We start from the raw sequence: 24,965 nt of genomic DNA on the forward strand, positions 1-24,965 counted from the left end.
TTAAAAGTAGTATTTGACAAGTCTACGATTAATTCCACATTTTATTCTCTAAATAAAAAAAATATTTCATTAGTTATAATATATCATGCATTATTTGTACACCAATTTTATTTATTCTACAACCCTGAATGGAGATATCGTTAATGAATACTTCCACGATCATCAGACTTTTTCAGTTAGTAATCAAATATAAAAGCATGAACATAATATCCTGTCATCGTTGACTGTCGTAGTTTATCGATTATTAAAAAATCCTTGAACTTATTGAATGACTCTTTGCGATCATATTTAATTCAATTCATACGACATGAATCATACAAATACATTAAATATCTTTATGACATAGAGACGTGCGCTGCTGTCACTTTGACTGTAAACATACAGTTGTCAAGTTAGGTTGTTGGATCGGTGTGTTCTCCATTTGCCCACTTTTTAGAGAACAAAGAAAAGTGTTGGTATAGGAGAACAATGGAAAACCAATTATAGTCAGTTTCATAATAATTTTTACCTGTGCTTACCTGTTTTCATTTACCTGAGCTACCTATAGTTTGTCAAAAGTGGGGAAATAGAGATATCAATATATACAGTACAGTACTATATATATATTTTATATGTTACATCTTTGTAAATTTCAACATTAAGATAAGAATAAAGAACAATTTGCATCCAAGTTTTAGGCAAAGTGTCATAGGAAGAGCAAATTGTTTTTTTACCAACTATTTCAATTTCAAGAATTAGTTAAACTCATAAAAACATCTACATCTGTCATTATTAGGAGAACCCAATCAAGACAATAATGCTTGTAATGTTGGCATGTGTACTTGTGTAGCTATATAGAGGATATATCACAAGAAACTGTTCAATTCTATAGGATGATACATGTAACAATACACATATAAAATATGCATGTATCTAATTAATTATATCATATACAGTTGTATTCCATATATCTTGTATATCATACTTTACTGATGTCCCGACATTCCAATTTTACAGTAACAAGAAAGTCAAACATACATGTACTGTATATTTGTATGTTAGACATTGACAAAATCAAGCTATTTTTCATCAAGGAAGATATTTTCGCAATTTTTTGGAAACATAAAATATCCTACATGAAATAATTACTAAGTATGAGATATTAATAAATTAAATATACTTTTTATTCAGAATTTAATATTTGGATTAATTGAGATATCTTTTGTTTACAGTAACCTGCATAAATTAGTAAATTTGCATAATTTGATAATACATGTATTATATATATCAATGCGCATCACTTTTATCACACTATAAAAAAAACTCAGCATTTCTACAGAAGATAGACTTCTGAAAACTGCAAATTGTTTGAGAGAATGCGAATGTTATACTATAACTGAAGAACAATGAGAAATTGTTCAAAGTTTTGCTGATTTTGAAATTTCGTTAACTTATATACAGTAAACCTCCGGATAGTTTGAACACGCAATTTTCCAAGAAAAACAGTAATTTTATAGCTAGTGATGACTTTTTATAATATATTCTTCTTCGGATAGTTTGCACCTGTCCAATGATGAACATAAAAGTAAGACTTTTGTCGGCAAATCGGCACAATGTGGCCCTAAATTGACAATATATTGCAGAGTATTTCAGTAAAATTGTCAAAAAAGTGATTTCTAATGAAAAGAGGCTATATATATATTATAAAATGTATGATACATATTACCATAAACTAGATGAAGTTTAATGTAGTTGTATGTATGTATATATTATATGTTAGAAAGAATGTCAAAATGATAGAAAGAACTTTTGAAGTTAGTACCAAATATTAATTCTATGTTTGATGTGTTCAATTAACATAAAAATATCAAGAACATAACTGAGATTACAAAAAGAGTAACATATTAATAGATGTTTCCATGTAATAAAATTTTCATGCATGTACATGTTATGCATAAATGATACCCTTACGGAATAAGTACAATAGCACAGGTGAAATTCACAGGTAAAACACAGGTAAATCCAGGTTTACTTCTCTGAAATAGACTATAATCCTTGTCATAACATTCTGCTAATTATCAGATTATAAAAAGTGGGCAAATGGAGATACAGCCGTTGGATCAATCGAACCATTTCTATAGAAGGTAATGATACCCCATTAACAATATATATAACGTGATAAGCTACCCGGCCAACTAGTCGGGTGACGGGTTTTGGTAATTGTGAAAGGCACGTGTATATATATGGACGATATCTTGTTTATTGTACATTTTAAAATCAGTAAAATGCATTTTCTAAGTACTATTGGCTCATATGATATTCATGGTACTTTGTATATGGTAAACAAGCATTAAAGTAGAAAGGTTTACATAGTTTGCTGATTGTTTTTTACGACCTGAAACTTAGATACTGGCTACTATTGCGAATTATTAGGTGGATGCCCATTTGTTTAATTATGATATATAATTTTGTCGTATTGTTAACAAATCATTTTCAAGTTTTCAATCGGACACCTATTTGCTTACCCTCAAAGCAAATTTGCATTTTTCTATTTCTTTTGTACACTAAGATTCCTTTTCTCATCAATTCTAAAGTTCCTTTATTTTCGTTGAGTGCGTCATAAACGAAAGATAGCATAATATAGATATTCTTTACTTAAAATATTATACCAGGTACAAGCGAAAATCTCCTCCTCTCTGGTGATACTGTATTCTAAAAACAATATCTCTTAATGGCTCATTATTCACTATGTGTACACGGATAATCAATAATGTTTCAATGAAAACACATGATAATCTTAATTAAGATATGTTACATACCATTTTTGTAGGTAATAATACTAATATTACGATGATTGTGTTCCCTGGTAGTATGGATATTAAAGATGTAGAAATATGATAGTTTGATATCCAGTGTACCAATATCCAACGTACTGTATAGGAGATTTCAGAAAAGATGGCGTGACGTCACAGAAAATTTACATCCGGGTTCTCAAAGGTACAAACACAGTATGGCGACTGATAAAAACAATAACAGATACGTACATCCCTGCTTCAAAATAGATACTTTGTCAAAAGTTTACGCTTTCATACTTGCAAATTCTGATTTTGAAATGGTTTCTTATTGTTTCACAGGTTACGGATGTTGACATTTTTATATTTTCATTTGTTTATTGCTAAATTTTAGTGTCGAAGCCACCTATCGAAGCGCTGCCGGGACATCACACGTAGGCCTACCCGACTTTGTTCATACGTATACATTCAGGTTGTGAAAAGGTGTTTATGAAAAGATGATCTATTTCAATGTATAATGTTTCTGTTATACATGAAAAACTGTTCACAATACGATATGATATAAACAAAACGTGAACCAGCTGACCAGACCACGGCCGCTCGTGGATCCATGGCTTCGTCGCTGGTAGATCACCGCAGGCCACAGCATTGTTGGGGAAATAAATCATATTAATAATTATCAACACTTTTATCTCAAAAAGTACTTGTTTAAGATATATATTCGTTATTTGATATGTACATGTTGTTTTAATGGAATACTCTTGTATCAACTACTGTTTTACACGTACACGTATGGCTGCCGATCTCGTAAAATAATATGGTGAAATCGTTCAGTTTTTATGCTGTAGATTTCATTTTTAATATTTCATTATCAGCCGCTTTTATGCCATGGACTGCTGTGTTAAGTCTCAAACTGAAGTGGTATTACTTTTAGATAAGTGGAATACATATTAGAGACTTCATTTAAATTGATATAAATTACAGATCGTAGTACTGTAAATGCTGACCAGGATACATATTGCGCACGGCTTCGAGAATCCTAAATACTCAAAGTTTTGTTTAAAAATATGATAAAAAGAACCTACAAACTGATTCATTTGTATGTTATAAACTAAATCCCAAAATTGATGACAAAAAAATAACCAGAATACGTAATTTAATGACACTGAAAATGGACGAAATTCGGGTTCTCGGCTGTACTGTAATGGCTGCCGTGAGCTTGGGGTAATCTACGAAAGCAAATGTTTAATTTTGCACTAATCACACATCGTAAAGTGTTTTATCAAGAAACACTTCGAAAACAGTAATTGCTTATAATTATATTTTGAGGAACTTTGAATTTAATTTGTAATTTCAAGTTGATATTTGCAATATATCTGTCAATGTTTATACGTAATGGCGACCGTGTTTTCTCGTAGCGGTCGAAAATGGAGTATAAACAGAGTAAAATATATGAATACTATATGTTTAAATTTGTATGTTATTGTAAAATATTTTTATTTACACTTTTTGAAATGTAAATAACGCAATAGTTCTCGGATTGGCGTACTATTTATTACAATAAAATGTAAACAAACATCGCAAGCGGCTGTGTTCCCATAGTATCCACATAACCTTTTTCTGAGTTATCGCCCTTTGTAAAGCGATAGTGGCGCCGAGAGTAATGCAACTGCCGGTTTACATGGACAGAGCATTGTATGGTAGTAGATGTCGGCTGATCTTTCGCGTAAAACACGTTAATTACCAAACTTTAAAGGTATATGTATGTTACTTTTTAATCTTGAACTGTTGGTTAAACCGCGTGAAAGATTATTGTTAACTGTCAAGTCATATTTACTACAAAAACTACCGATTCAAAAGTCGCCGGTAACGTGATAATGGCGGTATTACACTGTACATGTGTACCTTACGCGTAGATACATTACTGTTGACTGTGATTTGACAGCTGTATAGTATGTACAAATGTAACGTCTACATATCAGATTTGTTTGTAGGCATCTTACACCTAAAGTAATCGTTTTCAATGAAATTGATCAATAAATATTGTGTCTTGTACCACATATGTATGTAATACGGTTCTTGATATATAATATGTAGACCTACAGATCCACATAAAATACTCCTTTATGCTATAAAATAACATGCTTATGCTTATCATTATTGACAGAATGCCAAACTTATGTGTTTGAACTGAATAAAGTATTGAATGTTAACATAACATTTTGTTAAATTGTGTTATGTACTTTTTATGCTTGTAAACATTTCCCACGATCATAACAAATTGGAACAGACTACAAATATGAACCTCACTCACTCAGTAGACTGAGGTTGTTTAATAAACTTCATCTGGAAACATGAATGATTTAAATATTTAATCTTAAATCTATCATCATATAGTCTTTAATTAAATGAATTTGGTTATTATGTACATCATAACATGTACATATGTAGATGCAGACAACATTCAAAAGTGTATATTTATGATTTTACAACAATTATACACTGTATGTACGTTAAACAGGGATCAATTACCTGGTAAGTTTTAATTTGGTACCGTTTATGGGTAGTTCCCTCAAGGATTGAATTGCCTGAAAGTTGCCTCTAAACTTAAAAAAAAAACCTTTTGGAGTTAAAAAATGAAAATTTTATGACAAAAGTTCCCCTTTGTTTTATTTTTCATCATCTTTTAGACTTGTGGTTGTAAATGCATTATTTATCGTATATCTACTACATATAACTATTAAACTTGTCACGGTCATTTGAGAGCAACAAAATCTTCAAACCAAGGACATCGACACTTATAATCCTTGCTTGAAACTAACCTGAATAATAATTAATCATTTCTGGTAGCAATGGTGGGGAAGATGTCATCATAGGTGATTTATTCATGTCTGAAAGTGGACCTGAAAGAATTATTTTTCATAAATTTCTAATGTATCACCCATCTGTATTCCATTTTAAATAACAAACAATTATGTCTTCAAATTATCCTACAATCATCACTATTTATGATGTGCCTGACATAATATACATAGTGTATTTTTTTACAGTTTTCCTATGTGTCACGGTCATGGCCTTCCCTTAAAGGGACAATTCAGTGAGGCTAGTGAGGATGAGACACAAAATTTCTGTCAGTTTGAACAAAAAAAATAATTGGAAATATCAGGATTTGAAAATTGTTTTTAGTTTTTGATATATAGGATCCCTGATTCTGTTTTTTCTGAAGTTTGAAGGTACCAAACTGGCTAAAAGGTAATTATTGTATAGATGGATTTCTAGCATACTTACAATGTACTATGTTGTAAAAAGTAAAAATAAAAAAAGACTTTATGCTATGCATTTTTACATCAATAACTGCAGTATTATGCATCATCATAGTATATTTGTATCACAGCATGGTTTGATCTATGTGCATATTATATGAAAAAAAATATTTATATTTATCATCAAACTATAAATAATTGTTTAATTGTTGACAATCTACTGTAATTTATACAATGTAAACACATAAAAATGGAAGAGGTAACAGGTTTAACTTTTTCATGAAGGCGATGGAATGCAATTCACAGAAATGTACATGTACACACACAAGTACATACATGTACATTCTTCCAGCTTCCTCTTCATATAGACGAGCAACACCTATGAGTGATTACCTTTTGTTGTCATCTGTTTACCAACTTTTAATATTTACATGCAGATCATTTCAATTTTTTATATGAAATAATGTGCACCTTCAGGATTCATACATGTTTATTTAAATAAATCAACAAATTGCTATGAAGTATGTGTAAAGAGTGTAAGTGCATTTCATTTTGAATATGAATAATATTGAAATATATTAATCTACAATTTACCTAAAGGGATCATGAATGGCATTAAATATTCCATATTGGAATAAATAGAATATTATATTTTACTAAGTCTTTCAGAAGAAAGCAAACCTTTTAAGGTACAAGTCAAATAATCCATTTAAGATTTGGTTTCACATAAATGATTGATTCAAAGTATACCAGTAGCAGAAAGATTGACAAAACAGTGATGATAAGATTTAACAGTATTATTTCCAGAGCCTAGGATGCAGAAAAGAAATCTATGCACAAATATCATCCTATTTAGATTTTTGGATGGAAGGATGCTGTTTATAATAAAAAAAATCTTTAATCAACAGTATATTCTTCCTATATCAAATTTAGATACAGCAACATGACTCATATACCTTATATGGACAACTTGTATTATGTTTTGAGTAAAAATAATAATTCCAAATGACATGAAAGAATTCCATATTATAATAGCCATTGCCTATAACTAATGAAAGGTACATGTACACAGTACTAGTGCGTTATAAGTTATCAGTCATCAATTTTGATCATGCACTTATGAATGACTTTTAAAAGGAACTATAAACTTGCACTACATGTATAACATAAACCAGTGATCAATAGGCCTAAACAGTTTGCAGAGGAGCATTATGATTTTCAAATTTGAAATTTCGGCGTGACTTTCAAGTGAAATCACCGAGTTCTTTTTCTTAAGGTGGTTCGATACAGTTAGGCCTAAAAAATTCCCCTCGTTTAATTTTCTTTAAAATTTGCTCACTGAAAGATTGGTTGATAAACTGTTTATTAAGGCTTTTATTTGAAATTTGACCGTGCGGTTTTGGAAATATTGTACTCTCAATAACCCTACTTTACCGTCTGTTTTTCTCAAAATACAATTTTACACACATATTTTCAAAGCTTGGTAATTGACTGAAATATAACAAACAACAACATTTTTTATCTTTAATATGTAAGTTTATATGGCTATCAATGACCTCAATGTCGTTTCCACTCTTAAAAATACATTAATTGTGATTTTTTTACGCGAATGCGTGTAAATGAGGCCTAAAAAGGGCCAATTTTTGCATTTGAATTTCAACTTAAATACCTAATTTCAAAAAATTGTGTCGTTTAATTTTCTTCATTTTTTGTCCACATAATTAGACAGCTGTTTGGGTTGTGATGAAAGAATATAAAAAAAATTGACCGCGGAATTTTTGAGTAATTAGCCTTTCTATACCCCTACCCCCTAAAATGACCTTTTTCACAATTATATTATCAGACCAAAATCGAGCGGTAATATTTTTATAAACAACATCTTCTATATTCAACATTATAAAGTTTAATAGTCTTATAATATAAATTGTTATACCTGTTAAATTTATGTCACGATGCCACCGATTTGATGCTATGCAAAGCTAAGAAATTGCACAAATAAACCTATTTTGCCTGGATATAATATCTGAAAAATGAATATGGAAAATTCCATGTAAAGATTCCACTTTTATTACCCTTTAGACAATCCATGATTTTATATTGTTTTAGCGAAAAATATTTTATCAAAATCTATCTTTCCATCGTCAAGATATCTTAGCTTCAATAGTCGTTTGAGGCAGATATCAAGGCATAAATTTGAATTTGGCGCCAAAATTGTAGCGATGAAAAGTGTCTACGTGACAACGATCGAAGTTGATAACTTCAACTTAATCACAACAATGTCGATAAAATCGATGTCATCGTACACAATTGTTTGTCTTTGTATATATTTTTGAGGAGATATCTGCATATCTAATACATGTTGATATATATTTATTATCCTAAGTAAACTAAAACAGATTTTTGGATCATCAATATAACCTATACGGCAAGTGTACAGTTTCTTATTCTGAATCCTCGATCTACGTACAGCTGATTACTGTAGAGTGAGGGTACGTAATTTCGCACAGTACGTAATTTCGCACACCTGACGATTTTTCGCAATCTTCCTTTAAATGTCAGAAAGTTTTGCTCTGTTGTTTATGTTGTGACTAAAGGAGGCCTCTCACTGTGATTTTGTCATATTTAGTTAATTTTTTCAGGATAAGTTGGTTTTGAAAAAACGAAATCGGAACAATACGGCCCATCTCAGTAAAGAAATTTATAGAAAATAAACCACTTGACATAAAATAATTCTGGGTGATAAATAACTGATTCACGTACAAATATGTAGAGAAACTATCCTTTTTTAGAATACATCGAAACCCGTATGAAAATCCATCAAATATAAGCGGAAAACAGATATTTTCTGCGGACACCCTATGACTTTCTTGACCTCGTTTACATTGTTTACTATAGGGAGCGGTCATTTTTCATATCGAAAATGGCGGCGAAATGTCACTTTTTCATTTAGAAATATAATTGTGTTTTGATGTCATTTCAAGATTGGAACTGTACTTAATCTTTGTTTATGATGTTGTTGGTCCATGAAATGTTTGAAAATGATTATTTTCTCCAAAAACAAGAAAGTTTGAGGTGTGTGCGAAATTACGTCCCCCAAACCCGTTCAACTACAGGTTAACATCAAGTTAATAACAGCTCCCATGCGCAGTGATACGTCTGCGCATATCCGGTTACATACTCGTGTGTTGTGAAGCACTTGTACATCTGCCGATGTAAGTTCAGCCTTTTTGGTTCGGAATGAAAGTATTTGAAATTCATTAAAATCAATGCCAAAAGTGTGCGAAATTACGTACCCCCACTCTATACAGGTAAATAATTAGTTTATGCCTACATGTACATGTTTAGTTTCTATACCACAGATATAATACTGATGTTGACACTAGCTTACGTGTGCTTTTTCGTAAGATAATATTTGATCAACCGAATCCGAGTACTTCCATGCATTTTCTCAAAACAGGAAATACATGCATCATCTAATTATAGTAGGCCCTAGTTAGGCCTATGTCTTATCGTACATGTATACAGTAAATAAAGTCGTGTTTCCCGAACGTGTTAGCGCTTATTGAAAATCATATTAGCTAAACATGATACATATAGACATATACATACGCAATATTCAAATATACTAGCTTGTACAAATTGAACGAAAAGCAGGGGTGGGGCGATGGAGAGATGGCAATATTTCTGTGTCTGTAGTTTTATACTAGAAGATTACTCGGCAAAATTGGAATATCTTGATTTCATTATGCATCTCCCTTGAAACACATGTATATTAAGTGTCAAATATTCACAGTTTAACGGAGTTGAAAACAAAATGTTTTAATCACTTGATTGTTATGAAATCTTATTTTATTCAGTACAAGATTGAGACCGTATCGGCATATATCAGCCCGTTTGTATGAGTTATGTAATTTGCTTCTCAAAACAGGGCATCCAGTAACCCGAGATCTCGCGTCATTGACGCGTGAAAATTGTATTTGACGCACCGATAATCCTTGCCACGGGTCATTCTGACGCGTGACTTATGACCCGCGACCCTCGACCCTTGTTATCATCGATCAGCAGACTGTTCTGAGGCCTCGCTGCTCTGTGAAAATTTACCAATACAATACAATACAATATTTTATTTATTAGAGTGTCACACATTTTTACAACAGGGTAAAAAACAGCCATGATAAATAATTTACCAATTAGAATAAAAATGCCCAGCCAGATCTGACTTACGAGACACTTAAAAGAATATATATATATTTAAAAAGTATCAAATTATCCAGTTAAAAAATTCGTCACGATCGTTAAATGGTGTCTGTTCTATCGTATATCGGTAAGGAGATACCTGATCAGTATCGTTATCTAGGTTGGGATTCTTAAAAGCATGTACTAGTACATATTATTATTAAACAAAATCAAAACATAATCTTCGTCTGTACATGTTATATAATGTGGCCGCTAACGTGGATTGAAGGTTCGTATTCTGCATAAGAAATTGTAATTTAAGAGAAGAATCAAGGTTTGTGAAGTTTGGTAAATAAAAAGATGCTTTGTTGTACAGAGAAAGTTTCAAATCTGAATAAAAGTCACAATCTATCAGAAAATGAGTCTCATCTTCTATAGAGCCTGAATTGCACAATGTACATTTTCTCTCCTGTAAAGGTATAACAGGATGAGAATACCGTCCCGTCTCTACTTTAAGTTTCAAGTTCCCACAGCGAAATTTGGCTAAGGTTTGTCGATGTTTATAGTTCATTATTAACGTCACATATGGTTCCGGAGCAAGATTATTTTTATACGTTCGGTAGGTCCTAAGTTTATTTCTGTTGTCTTGACCAGAGTCGTTCCACATTTGTCTATACCAGTTAGTTACATCCTCCTGTTTGAATACTAGTTTTGCATTATTGAGACCTAATAGAGAGTTCAAGTTCCATATATTTAACATGGATTCCACTCGTTTATCCCAGCTTTACCTGTAAACTTATCGGGTCAGTGATTTTATGACAAGCACAGCGGGTATCCGACAATCACTGTCGGAAAAGCATACAAATAACACAGTTAATCAATTGATTGGCGCGTGTGAAAGTCGACTTATTGTAAAGAGCTTACGTAAACAGTAGACGGGCACACGTGGAATGGTTTTATTAGCGGAGACTTGTCACAACATACATGTATGGACCAGATGTGAAGTTAGCTTGGGTTATGTGACAAAAGATACATGTTGCTTCATGTTGTATTAGCCTAGCTAAATTCAAAGATCTGACAATATTATTTTTTCTATTATGTCGAAACTAGGTCCTACACCTACCGTACAAACTTTGATTTTCACCCGGTATCAAGCTTTCGGCAAACCGAACTAAGTACAATATCGACAAATACTTCATTTATCGACTATACTATCCTGATTTTAACGTTAAAAGGTAAGATATCGTTAGACGGATAATATATAGATCGCTATTCTTCATAATCTTAGTCACAAAAGAGTTTTCATGTGTAGTTCCGAATGCACGCATTGACCCGAGGAAGTCCGTCTATGTTAATTGGCTTTTATGTCTGATGATCGACGACAATCTATTTTTGGGTTATACAAACACAAATATTTTGAGATAAACTACGAATTATTTCATGTGCAGATTATAGTGTTCCCAGTGAACAACCATTTGTCAAATTGCCTTTCACCCATAGAGTTGAATTCAATTATTATGTCTTAATGTATAAAATTATGAATAATTTGTGTCCTGCCTACCTATATTGTAACATCCAAGTCAGTAGTGTGCATCCCATTTAAACAAGGTCATCCACAATAGAGAAATTTGTTTTAACAAGACATAAAACAGCCAAGTTCGGAAATTCTTTTAAATTTAATAGTCCAGTACATTGGAATAGTGTTTGCAAGAGTCACGGAAAAATCATCCCTGAACACTTTCAAGGTAGAATGCAGAAGGCATTTCTTTGAACTTTATAACAGTATAAATCATTGATGGACTACAACTGGATTTCAATATTGGTATCTTGTTATGTGTTAAATTTTAAATCCTTATTTTAGTATTTCATGTTATTACATAACATCTACTTCTTGTTTTAATCTGTGTTATATATATACTCTGTTTGACTATTTCCGATTTGTGTGACCTCTCTAAATTTGACCCAGTTAGTGTATTCCATGCATATCGAAGAATTATTGTCGTTCCGAATTGGTCTCCATTGTGACGTCATTATTTTGTAAGCGAGTAGATATAATAGGACCCGTATTTGGCCTTAATTTTTCAGGCCGAAAAATATTAACTCTGATCCACATCAATTTCACATCAATAAATACTCTCATACTTGCCATTCATCAAAACATAACTTTTTATAACCATGTACACGATATGTGCTCAACCTATGACGTCATCAAATTGATGATTTTCCTCTTCTCGCCAAATTTTGCTAGAAATTCATCATCTTTAGGTAAGAAAAGGCTTGAAATGGATTTGGCCGCCACCTTGGAGCAACTTTATATTTTGCATGGATATGCGTAAATACACGATACACTCCGTGTGAAAATCCCTTTCTGCTCCACGAAGGCGGCCACATTTATTTTAAGAGAAAACAACTAAATAGCATGATTTTTCAAAGATTTTTGTGAAAAATGGTGGGAAACGGCATGTTGATGACGTCATAGTGAACATAATTGGCACATGCGGGATATTTTCTGGATGTAATGTGTTAGCAAATGTATTCAACTGTTATATGGGAAAAATATATTGTTCTTTACTGCAGAATTAATTTTGCGGCCATATTCGAGTCTTAACGTCCCTTCTCCTTTGACACTGTTTGTGTATTCCGTGCATATCGAAGAATTATTGCCGTTGCGGATTGGTCGTCATTATGACGTCACTATTTTGTGAGCGAAAACATTTTTTCTGACACATATGATGTTACCCTCGGATATACATGACGTCACATTCAATAAGTACCCACAAGAGCAGATAACTCTATAATATGCAAATACCACATACGGGGTACTTTGAAATGAAAATTAAAATATATCTGTTGCCCAAAGTTTGTCGTCTACATCGGAATCCGAATCGACAACACTTAGGTCCGGAGTGATGAACCCGAATGACGTGATAGCGCATCGACCTATACATCGACCCGGACATTGATATGGACAACACCAGTATCACAAGGGTAAAATGTTCATCATCACAGATAAAAGTGTGATAAGAAATACAAAAGATAAAATTAAATGTATAAATAAATAACGCGTATCATTTTGAGAAAGTGCTTTATAGATGTTGTCAATTGTATATCAAGATCATGTAACATTTCAGCAACATTAGTGGACATAACTCCGAATTCAAGTCGAGCCAAAATTTATATTAAAATTAACTTCACTCCTTAAGGACGTTTCTGGCGAAATTTGGTTAGAATCCATGAAGAACTCTTTGATAAGTAGCGATTTAAAGGACATGTTGACGGACGGACCAAGGACAGACGGACGGACGGACGACGGACACCGCGCCATGACATAAGCTAACTATAACTATATGCTGTTAAGCATAAATATACAAATTAACTATGTATTGGAGGAAAGATGAAAGTGTGGGCAAAATATTATAAAAAGTTATTGAACTTTGCTTTGAAAAGGGATCACTTGATGACATATTATAAAACACTGTTTCCATCAATACACACATTAGATATATTTAGCATAGTGATTCAGAAATCCCTTACTTCGATTTCATTTTTTATCTGAAAACTGTCGTCATACAGTTGTAATATGCTGATGTGCGTCGTAGGTTTACCTCTCACGTGAAGAGATAAAGCATTTTTACAGTATTATCGAACTCCCGAATTACCGGTATTGAATACCATCAACATGTATTATAGTTTTTGGTTTGTTTGTGTGACTAAATCAATGTCGTACATCCAGGGTCGTTTCAAGATACTATGTACACCGCTAACGAATGGTATTTTTCTCTATAAGCAGACAGGAATTAGCATTTATTTTCAGTTATAAAAGTTTCTTACTTTACACCATTATTGAAAGGTGATATTATGTCATAACATCGATCACAGAAAGTTGTGTGGCCGATATGGAATAGGTTAACCTCGGTCAGTCTGCCAGTCCTTAATAAAACTCTTATTCAGACTGTACATTCATACTCATTTTCGCCAATTTAATCACTACAAATAATATTTTTACACCTAATTCAGAAGAAAATTGATTGATTCAATCAATACGATTATCTGCAATGAATAGTTACTCAGAGGATTTAAGGTTAATACCGGGTGAAAATCTATCCCTGGTTTATTAGGTTGCCCCTAGTAGAAAAAAATCTTAACTTGATACCAGTGTGGACGCCCCCAGAAAATGATGTCCCCGATATAAAAATCGACTTGGTAAAGTTAATCCTATAATTGCATGTTAGAGTCTATCGACAATGTTCTTCATGTATGGTAATTATAGACAAGTAGATGTAATTGTAGTCGTACCGATAATTCCCAAGGTTATGTTATATAGTCATAATTTCGGTTGTAGGGAATTTTAATGGATATCTCATGGTCATGATTTGATTACTTTGTATTAGGATGAAAGTATTAGCAGTATCAAAATAATTGAAAATTTAATTTTTTCTCAAAGCATTTAGTCCGCTAAACCTGCCTATATTATTTGTTTTTTTCTTCGTAACATATACATTAGGGAAAAAACTAATAATATTTTGCATTTGCATATTATAGAGTTATCTGTCCTTGTCGGTAAGTATTTATTATGACGTCATGTGTTTGCGAGCGTAACGTCATACTTTTCACACAAAAAACGACGTGAAGTGCGCCCACAAAATAGTAAGGTCACAATGGATACCAACTAGCAAGTATGAAATATGCAAAGACGGAATAGGCAGGTCTACTGCCGGTCTACATAATTGTGTATAGGAATGTTGTAGTATCAGGTACGGGCCTGGATAATGCAATTAAGGTACATCTTAACTACAACACAATTTATGTGACTAATTGGCATACATTCGCTTATTTCCAATATGTTTTAGCAATGCTAATAAAAATAACCCTGAGAACTATGATACTGTAATGGAATGATGTACATGTATATGTAATTGATAGGCTTCTCCTCCGAATGTTATCAAATACATTACAAAAAAATAATACTATATAATTGGCTTATGGCAATTGTTTTTAAAGAGTAGTCCCTGTGAAACTTGATCTGGGTTTGAAATCAGAGATCAAACGATTTTGAAAAGCCTGACTTGTTTTCCATTCATTAGATTCGCAGTTAAAATGTATTATTTCAAAATAATTAACTGTTGAATGACGCATACAACGGTCAAGTAGACTTTGATTTTCGGGGTTTTATTCTGAAAACAAAATCTGTTGCTGTTACAGAGAAAACACTCGTTAAAGGCCCACTACCTTTCCGAAACAAAATTAAAAGTTTCACAAAAACAACGATAAGAAAAGAAAATATATATCGATGGCCTAAGAGGAGGTTACATGACCAAACAAAGATTTCGTGATCAATGTTAACAAGAGATATTTATTTAACTAACGCGCGGTAATTAAGACGATGTCGGTAAAAATTAGGCGACCCGCGTTATGAAAAGTAACATTTTATTCATTTTTATTAAATTGTTAATAAGATGATGGTGAGTGTAGTATTGACGGTAAATTACTCTTGCAACTCTACAACATTCATATTAATTACCATTTTAAGAATTAAAACCGTTTTGGAAAGGTAGTTGATCATTAAGAATCTATTATTATTAAACGCTTTGGCAGCCACTAGAGATATAAAATATTTTAAAAAGCTCTTCTTAATTTGTGAGTATGGAAATTACGGCATCTATAACTATAGGCACAATAGTAAAACCCCAAATCTAGTCAACATTGTACCATTAAATAAATATGATGAAGCGTAAAGGGATCATGATCGGTATGTCTTGAAAAGAATGGAACATTTCAGTGTCTATAAATAATGTCCTCTTAATATGACTGGAGTGTTGGCGTCATTTCAAACTCAATGTTTTTTTTTGGCAGAATCAATATATTAATTTTCCATTCTATACAACAAAACTCTACATTGTACGTCTTAAAATTCCAAATATCTTTTTCGTTGCGAACACATATCAGAAGGTAATATATTTTGAATACGTAACATAATTTAAGGTACATCCTCTTTGTTGTGTTTTGGGGTATTTTGTTTTGTTGCTATTTTAATTTCATTAATCAGAGAGGTTTTGTGATTTAAAAAAGGTATTTTCTCTATTTGTAGCCAGTTACCATATAGGAAATAAGTCACAACGATAAACTTCTATTGTTTATAAATTTGTTATACACGAATTTAAAGAAAGGACCAATTTAGTGGCCATTTTGAAAAAGTGCCTTTCTTACATTTGTAAAAAGGTGACATTTTCATCTATGTTACATTTCGAAATACAATTTTTTTACCGTTGAAAATTTAATCTGATAATATTACTTAGCAGATTATCCATTTTATAGCTGTTTTAGGAATGCGCACTGCATGTACGCAACAACCCCTTTATCTAGGGTTATTAAAGGTCAATCAGTTACGAATGACACCGCGTTATAGAATAATTACCACCAGGCCATGATTTACTTCTCTATGTATGGTGAAAAAAACCCAGCTAAATAACGAGATTTAAAATCGAGTGTACATACTCGTTAAACATATCGATTGTACATATGCTCATTAAACACATTCAATACATAATTCTTTGTAAACCTGTTTCTCTAGATTCACAAAAAATCACTTGTTCCTTTGCGTTCTTAATATTATTGAAAATTCTGATACCAAAATTTCAACAAACTTTTAGTATGGGTAAACAGGGAAATGGCGTCTCAAGTGTTTACCTGTGTGAATGAATACTAATATCATAAAACGGTCAATTATGAAAATGCTGTCGTAGAAAATGGTAGTTAATGATCTCTGTACGTGCAAAATTCCATCAAACAAAATATGGTCAATGGAAAAAAGTCCAAATATATGGTGAAGAATACTTGCCCATTGACTGTATAATGATATATAGGAAATCCTTATTATATATCCTATAATGATTATAATAAACATTAGAAGAAAAAAACACTACGTGTTTTATTCACCATCGTCTCGCGAACAATTGATTTGGTCTCATGCTTAAATCATGAATATATATAGAAAAAAAAAAAGAAAAAAAACAGTAACGACTGACTTACGCTAGCGCTGTTGCTCTGAAGGGAGCTCTCCAAAATGTCTGAAGAGCTCCTTTCGATGCAACGAAAGCGCCAACGTTAGTCAGTCGTTATATTGTTTTTATTTTGTGTGTATATTTTTCGTCCGTATGGATTTTTCTATATATGTATACATGATCTCCCGATAAACATCGACGCTTCGAAAGCGCTTGAGATCGCACACCTGTTTAAATTTATGTTTTTAATACATGAACCTGTAAATATAACAATATTAAGTAATACTGTCATGTAAGCACGTACTCCATTTATCTTTATTTTTAACAATAGGTCATGCTAATAGATTTATATTTAGTAGACAACTTTACCAGTTGTAGATTTTTCATAAATTTTCGTTATCTTCAGTCGTCCTAATTTTCAAATGATTAAAAAATATTTTTGTTAACAAGAACCTAAACAGGTGTAAAATTAAAAAATGAAATTGTTAAAAATAGGTTCATACTTGACCATTTGACCAGTAGGGAAATAGAGGTATATCCTTTAAATTGCTACTAGTCCTAGAGTTCTGCATGGATTGTAATCAAATTTGGCCAGAAACATCCGATGGGGAAGGGGAGCAGAGTTTGTATGAATTCTGGCTCTGACCCCCTTGGAGCAGGGAGGGCGGACTCAATAGGGGAAACAGTGGTAAAACCTTTAAATCGCTATTAGCCATAGAGTTCTACATGGATTATAACCATTTAGTCAGAAATTGGTAATTGTGAAAGGCTAAGTATATATATGGACGATATCTTGTTTATTGTACATTTTAAAATCAGTAAAATTTATTTTCTAAGTACTATTGGCTCATATGATATTCATGGTACTTTGTATATGGTAAACAAGCATTAAAGTAGAAAGGTTTACATAGTTTGCTGATTGTTTTAACGACCTGAAACTTAGATACTGGCTACTATTGCGAATTATTAGGTGGATGGCCACTTCTTTAATTATGATATATAATTTTGTCTTATTGTTAACAAATCATTTTCAAGTTTTCAATCGGACATCTATTTGCTTACACTCAAAGCAAATTTACATTTTTCTATTTCTTTTGTACACTAAGATTCCTTTTCTCATCAATTCTAAAGTTCCTTTATTTTCGTTGAGTGCGTCATAAACGAAAGATTGCATTGCGGGAATATAGATATTCTTCACTTAAAATATTATACCAGGTACAAGCGAAAATCTCCTCCTCTCTGGTGATACTGTATTCTAAAAACAATATCTCTTAATGGCTCATTATTCACTATGTGTACACGGATAATCAATAATATTTCAATTAAAACACATGATAATTTTATGTAAAATATGATACATACCATTTTTGTAGGTAATAATACTAATATTACGATGATTTTGTTCCCTGGTAGTATGGATATTAAAGATGTATAAGTATGATAGTTTGATATCCAGTGTACCAATATCCAACGTACTGTATATCGACATCCCATACAGCGTGTACAAGTCGAGTCTTGTCCTTAGGTGAGAGCTTTTAAAGCGGACCAATCACAACGATTGATATCAGCATACGGTCTTGACAAGCGGATCTTTAATAGAGTGCGAAGATTGGTATCATCAGCTTAAAAATATTCAGATCAGTTGTACAGAGAAGTTTTATAGAAACATAAAGGTTATGATATTTATCGCAAACAGTTAGGAAGTTTTCACTCATTGGACAGTTCGCGATTATTTTTTTTCTTCAAATGAACCCCATAATGGTTTCCACACAAGGTAGAACTAGGTCGATGCAGCCATGCACATCCATATTGATCGATTAGAAAAGTCTTGGGGACAGGTAATATGAATGTGAGGTCGAGTAGGGGCTGTCAGGCGCATCCGTGACTGTAGCCGTATCACTGCTGGTACCGGACGTCTGCGGTCGTACCGGATATCAGTTACTAGACTGTTTCGGTGCATTCGAATGGCACTTTGTAGATAATGTAAACAGATAATAAAGAAAAGAAATCGTATAACTTACACCCCTGACTATACTCATGCTATACAACACATTTAAATTAAGTCTTTGTCTAAAGATGTACTATACAACATAAATAACTTACATCCCTGACTGTACCTGTGCTTTACAAAATATATAATTTACATCCCTGACTGTACCCGTGCTATCAAACATATTATATACAATTACATCCCTGACTGTACCCGTGTTATCAAACATATGATATATAATTACATCCATGACTGTACCCGTGTTATCAAACATATATAACTTATAATTACATCCCTGACTGTACCAAACATATAGTTTTAACTTACATCTCTGACTGTATATAAGATATAGAAATATTGACTTTTTGTGTGTTTATCAGCTATCGCAGGTTTAAAAATTTCTTGTATTAACCTACACAAAGTCAATAATTGTTTTTTTTTTATATGAAATGATGCCTATAATACAAGCTTTGCTGTTTGAAATAAAACTTTGAAACAAGGACAGCACAACGACTAATAAAAAAATAATATTTATAAACTTTTAGTACTTTTGCTATGCTTCTTAACAATATAACATACAGCTACATAAAATGTGTATAATATTTTCCATGATGGCGTCTATTTCTCTATGATTGTCGATGCTCTATTTTGATTGGTCAAAAATGTAATAGACATGGAATTTCCAGTGTCTTTTGATCACAGGTTACCGGATTTGCAATGGCAATCTCTGAACAGGTTTTAATCGGTTGCAGGTTGACATTGCATTTTTAAAGACCTGACCGATCGTCTAGATCAATCAGAAAACGGGAAAACTCGCAGTCATATAAAAAAGATTTCTGACTGTACCCGTGCTATAAAACATTTAAAGTTATATGTGCCGTATTTTTCATACTCACGAATCAAGACGAGCTTTTAATATGTTATTCAACACCAAAAGTTACCAACATTTTGAGAATTACAACACTTTCAATCCACAGGTTTTAATTTACATGTACAAATAAGAGCTGAAAATGATTTTTGGCAGTACTGCCAAAAATCATTATATTAAAGGCCCACTACCTTTCCGGAGCAAAATATAAATATTTCTTAAAAACATTAATTACCTCAGAAAATATATACCGATGGCCTAAGATGAGGTTACAACACCAAACATATGCAAGATTTCCTTCGTAATATATGATAACAGTGGAGAGTCATTTCGCTGTTTTACCGTCTGCCGCAGTGATAGTCAACTACCGCGCGGTATTTAGGCTAGGACGACGGGGGGAAATATAAGACGACCCGCGTTATGAAAATTAACATTTTATTTATTTTAATTAAATTGTTTATGAGGGGATAATAAGTGTAGTATTAACGTTAAGTTAATAACTTTTGCCTCGCGACAAAATTATTAATCTCGTTTTACATTCCCATTTAAAGGTAGGTTTCGCCCAATGAAATATAAAGACTACGAAATTGAAATTTATCCTATACATAGATATAATCTACAGATCATTTTCAATGCATACAGCGAACGATATGGGTGGTCAGTTGCCTAGCTTGACCAGGAAAATACTCCTCTAAAAATAGAGCGAAGTCAAGCTTTACATAGAACATGACGTATTTTTTCCAAAACGAGGCCGCAGCAACAAACGGAAGCGTGCAACAAAATGTCAAATAGAAGTGACAGTCTTGCCACGGCATGTTTAGTTAAAAAACAACAACAAATCGAAGTGCGAGGGACTGTTTATACATATCATATAATCTAGAACACTTCATGTTACTTACATACGCTCGCTAACTTTGTACACCAAATATACATGTAGTTAGTCTGCGGTTGTTTGTGCGCTGGCATATGTGTTGAAATTTAACTCACCACGTGTAATGCCGTTACATGAGTGCCGTTAAACGAGTCCCAACAGATCCCGGCAAGTTCCGCTTGAGATGTGGCTTCTGTTTCTTCTATTGCTACATGCCATCTCTGAATTCAATTCCCTATAGATATCCTAGGGTGCTACCGAATCCATTATAATTTCCTCCACTTTGTTGCCGATTCAGATATATTTTTTTCATCTCACACACTTTCGTTCAGCCATTTTGTTTACTTTAAGTGCGTGACAATGCGCATGCGCCAAACTTCGACAACACAATCCATCGCAGCTTCATTTGCATATTATTTTGTCTGACGGACACCGTAATAAATCAAGGATTTCCTTCAATTTTGGATTCAAGACACATTTGTTCAATCACAAACACATAAAGAAATTAAATTGAGATATTCTAATATGTATTTTCATCGTTTCTTCCGCTTATCGAATTTCACAAAAAATATTTATTTGGTTTGGCGAAACCTACCTTTAAAAAATCAAAAATCGTTTCGGAAAGGTAGTGGGCCTTTAACATTTTCAGTGTAGTGAAATGAGTACATAAGGTCAGACCATGAAGCCACATTGTTCTCTACAATCAATTTCATTTCACATTTGTACAGCATTATTAATTATTGTAAAGTGATTTCTGAAGGTATGTTTTCATCAAAACATGTATAAGGCTTAAAAAACAAGAATTTCACAGTACATAACCTATGTGTTCTAACTAACGTTTATAAGACATCATATATGTTTGTCTGTCCATTTGAATTATTTTCACAGCTTTATTCATTAAAACTTATGGTTTTAAATGGATAATTGAAGAAAAAATAATATGTCAAAATTTTCGGCCAGTTACGGCCCATATAACTTTAAGTATTTATTATGGGTACATGAACACGTGTGGGGGAAGCGGGGTTAAAGTCATGTGTGCCGTAATTTTCATACTCACGAAGCAATAAGAACATTCAATATTTTATTCGCCATCGCACATTACCAACATTTTGATAATTACAATACGTACAACGTATATTTTAATTTTACAAGTAGAGCTAAGAGCTGAAAATGATTTTTGGCAGTGCTGCTAAAAGTCATTATGTTTTTATGTACAATACAGTAAAATATGTGCATACGGTCAGACCATGAAGCCAGGTTGTGGTCTACAAATACATTTCACATTTTTAATAATATTGTTATTAGTAATGATAAATTGATTTCTGCATGTATGTTTCTAGGTAAAGACAAAAGGCATACAAACAAGAATTTACAGTGCATATAAGGTAACATACATGTTTGTTTGTTTATTTGAATGATTTTAGCGGCTTAATTAATCAAATCTGGTGGTTTTCAATATATCACTGAGGAAAATAAAACATGTCAATTTCCGCCCAATTACGACACATAACTTTAAATACGTAATCGGTCGGGTGGATAGGGTAATTGTATCTTTTCCTTGTACTGGTGTTTGTAAGTAGGGTCTTCGGTCTCAATACCCCGCCCCTCTCCAACTCAACCCTGTATTAAAATAGTTCTTGCACTATTGTCATTTTCCAGAATATCTTCGCCACATTCCATTGATGTCATCTGAACATAGTTCAGTGTTTGAACGTGTGTGTATTGGACGGAGTGCATGGAGTGCGTCTTTTCCCAGAGAAGCTAGGTCGTACCCATCTCAACTGGACCATTCGACAGGATACAAAAACAATCATCCCTTTGTTCACGTCCGTGTCGATTTCATTGTAGTAAATCGCTATTAAATCCTGCTGAAGCTCACCATAGAAGCTTCCTCCCCCCACAAGTGTTTGTGTTTTGATAAATCATTTATATTAATTTGAAATGCTCTAATAAGAACTTATTTAACTTACATCCCTGACTGTACCCGTCACATACAAAATCCTTACATCCCTGACTGTACCCGTACTGTACAACGTATATAACTTACATCCCTGACTGTACCCGTCACCTACAACATATATAACTTACATCCCTGACTGTACCCGTCAAATGCAACATATATAACTTACATCTCTCACTGTACCAGTCACATACAACATATATAACTTACATCCCTCACTGTACCCGTCACCTACAACATATATAACTTACATCCCTGACTGTACCCGTGCTATACAACGTATATAACTAACATCCCTGACTGTACCCGTGCTATAAAACTGATAGAAGAGATATCAAAGTAAGAGAAAATAGAGAGAAAGGGGAAAGGAAGGGGAAAATAGCACCGATTTCAAAAAAAAAAAAAAAAAAAAAAAAACAAGTCCCACGCGCAGGTTTCTGCCTTCCATGACCCGTGCGTGGTGACCTTTAGGGGACTTCCGGTGACTGTTTTTACTTGTTTGTAGTGTGTGCTGTTTGTTATCATCGTGAAAATGGCATCAAACCGAAATCTAGATGCAAACTGCTTTCATAGATGGCATTTGTAATAACCTACTATCAAAATTGAGTCAAGTTCGAATCCTGCCGGCCGTCGAAAGGATATCATACAGTGTAGCATGCACGATGAAGAAAAAATGAGAAGGGGTGGTGTGTGTGTTCATTTTCCAAAAGGCGAAACAACAACATGACATTAGCCAGTCACGGAATCCTATTGATATTTAACTCTAATAATTTATGAATTTCCTAAAGTTCTTGGCCCGGTAATGAAATATACGACTATTTGAAAGCTAAATTTCTTACTGAAATATCGTTTTTTAGGTCACCTGAGACGAAGTCTATTCTAATCGCCTTTTGTCCGTCGTCGTCCGTCGTCCGTCGTGCGTCGTATGTCCGTAAACAATTTACATTTTCGACTTCTTCTCCAAAACTGCTGAAGCAATTTCAATGAAATATTGCCAAACCTTCTAAGGCATAAGATCAATCAAAAGTGTAAATTATATGGTCCCCACCCCCAGGGGGCTGTGGGAGGGGCCAAAAGGGGTAAAATTGAGTAAAATTTCAAAAATCTTCTTCTCTACTCACATATATGGTAGAATCAAATACTCTTCACAGATAGAAAGGTCTTAAGGTCCTTTACAAAAATTGTGAATTATATGACCCTGGGGTCTCACGTTTCCCCCTGTGGAGGGGGTCAAGTTTACTATAGTTTATATAGGGAAAACACATTTATGAGCTTTCTTTGCTCAATTTTCTTTGAAAATGAGTCAAACTTGGTTAGAATTATTAGCCTAAGATATAGCATTTTAACATCCATATCAGTCCTCGATGACCCCCTGGGGGACCAGAGGGGCAGGACGAAACGGGGTCAAAATGATTAAAATTTCAAAAAATACTTCTAAGTTCACAAGTTTGATGGAAGCAAATACTCTTCATAGACTAAAAAGTCAAATTTATAAATCACTGACCAACTTCAAGGCCCAGCATATAGTATTTATATGTCTTTAATTTGTTTCGTTATTTGATTCATTATATATTCTAACTCAGGTGACCGTTAAAGCCCATGTGCCTCTTGTTTCCAATTACACATAATATGATTATATTATTAAAAAGCTGACAATGCAAGTTAAAAACATGCATTTGAAATTAAAAAAAAGTATATTAACGAATACAAAAATTGTTTCTGAGACATCCCCTAGTTATGACAGTGTGGTATCTAAGGAAGTGGCAGCCATTTTTCAACCTTGACTGGCCAACCCCCTATATAAAGCACGGGACACTTGACACACGTGTGTCATTCTAAACATGTCTTGTCTCAGATACACATGCCCCGGTATTGCAAATAACAATGTCAAATTGAAAATAAACACTGCACTCACCTGACAATATTCCATTGAAGTAATAGATGAATGTGTTGTCAGCTATATCCCAACATATGTCCAATACGAACTAATAAAACACTTCAATATACACCAAGTTTTAAACGTACATGCACATCGACACGTGTGTGTCCTTGATAGTTGTCGCTC

At 33.1% G+C, this 24,965-nt stretch overlaps 1 long non-coding RNA gene across 1 annotated transcript; it reads left to right on the top strand.

Moving 5' to 3' along the window:
- The first annotated feature begins 12,991 nt into the window (after nucleotides 1–12,991).
- On the top strand, nucleotides 12,992–23,919 carry LOC138336851 (uncharacterized). Its single transcript, XR_011210476.1, has 3 exons — nucleotides 12,992–13,198; nucleotides 22,281–22,325; nucleotides 22,600–23,919. It is a non-coding gene; the product is annotated as an uncharacterized lncRNA (long non-coding RNA).
- The last annotated feature ends 1,046 nt before the right edge of the window (nucleotides 23,920–24,965 follow it).

This window comes from Argopecten irradians, chromosome 12, assembly GCF_041381155.1.
Source record: "Argopecten irradians isolate NY chromosome 12, Ai_NY, whole genome shotgun sequence".
Classification (NCBI taxonomy): Eukaryota; Metazoa; Mollusca; class Bivalvia; order Pectinida; family Pectinidae; genus Argopecten; species Argopecten irradians.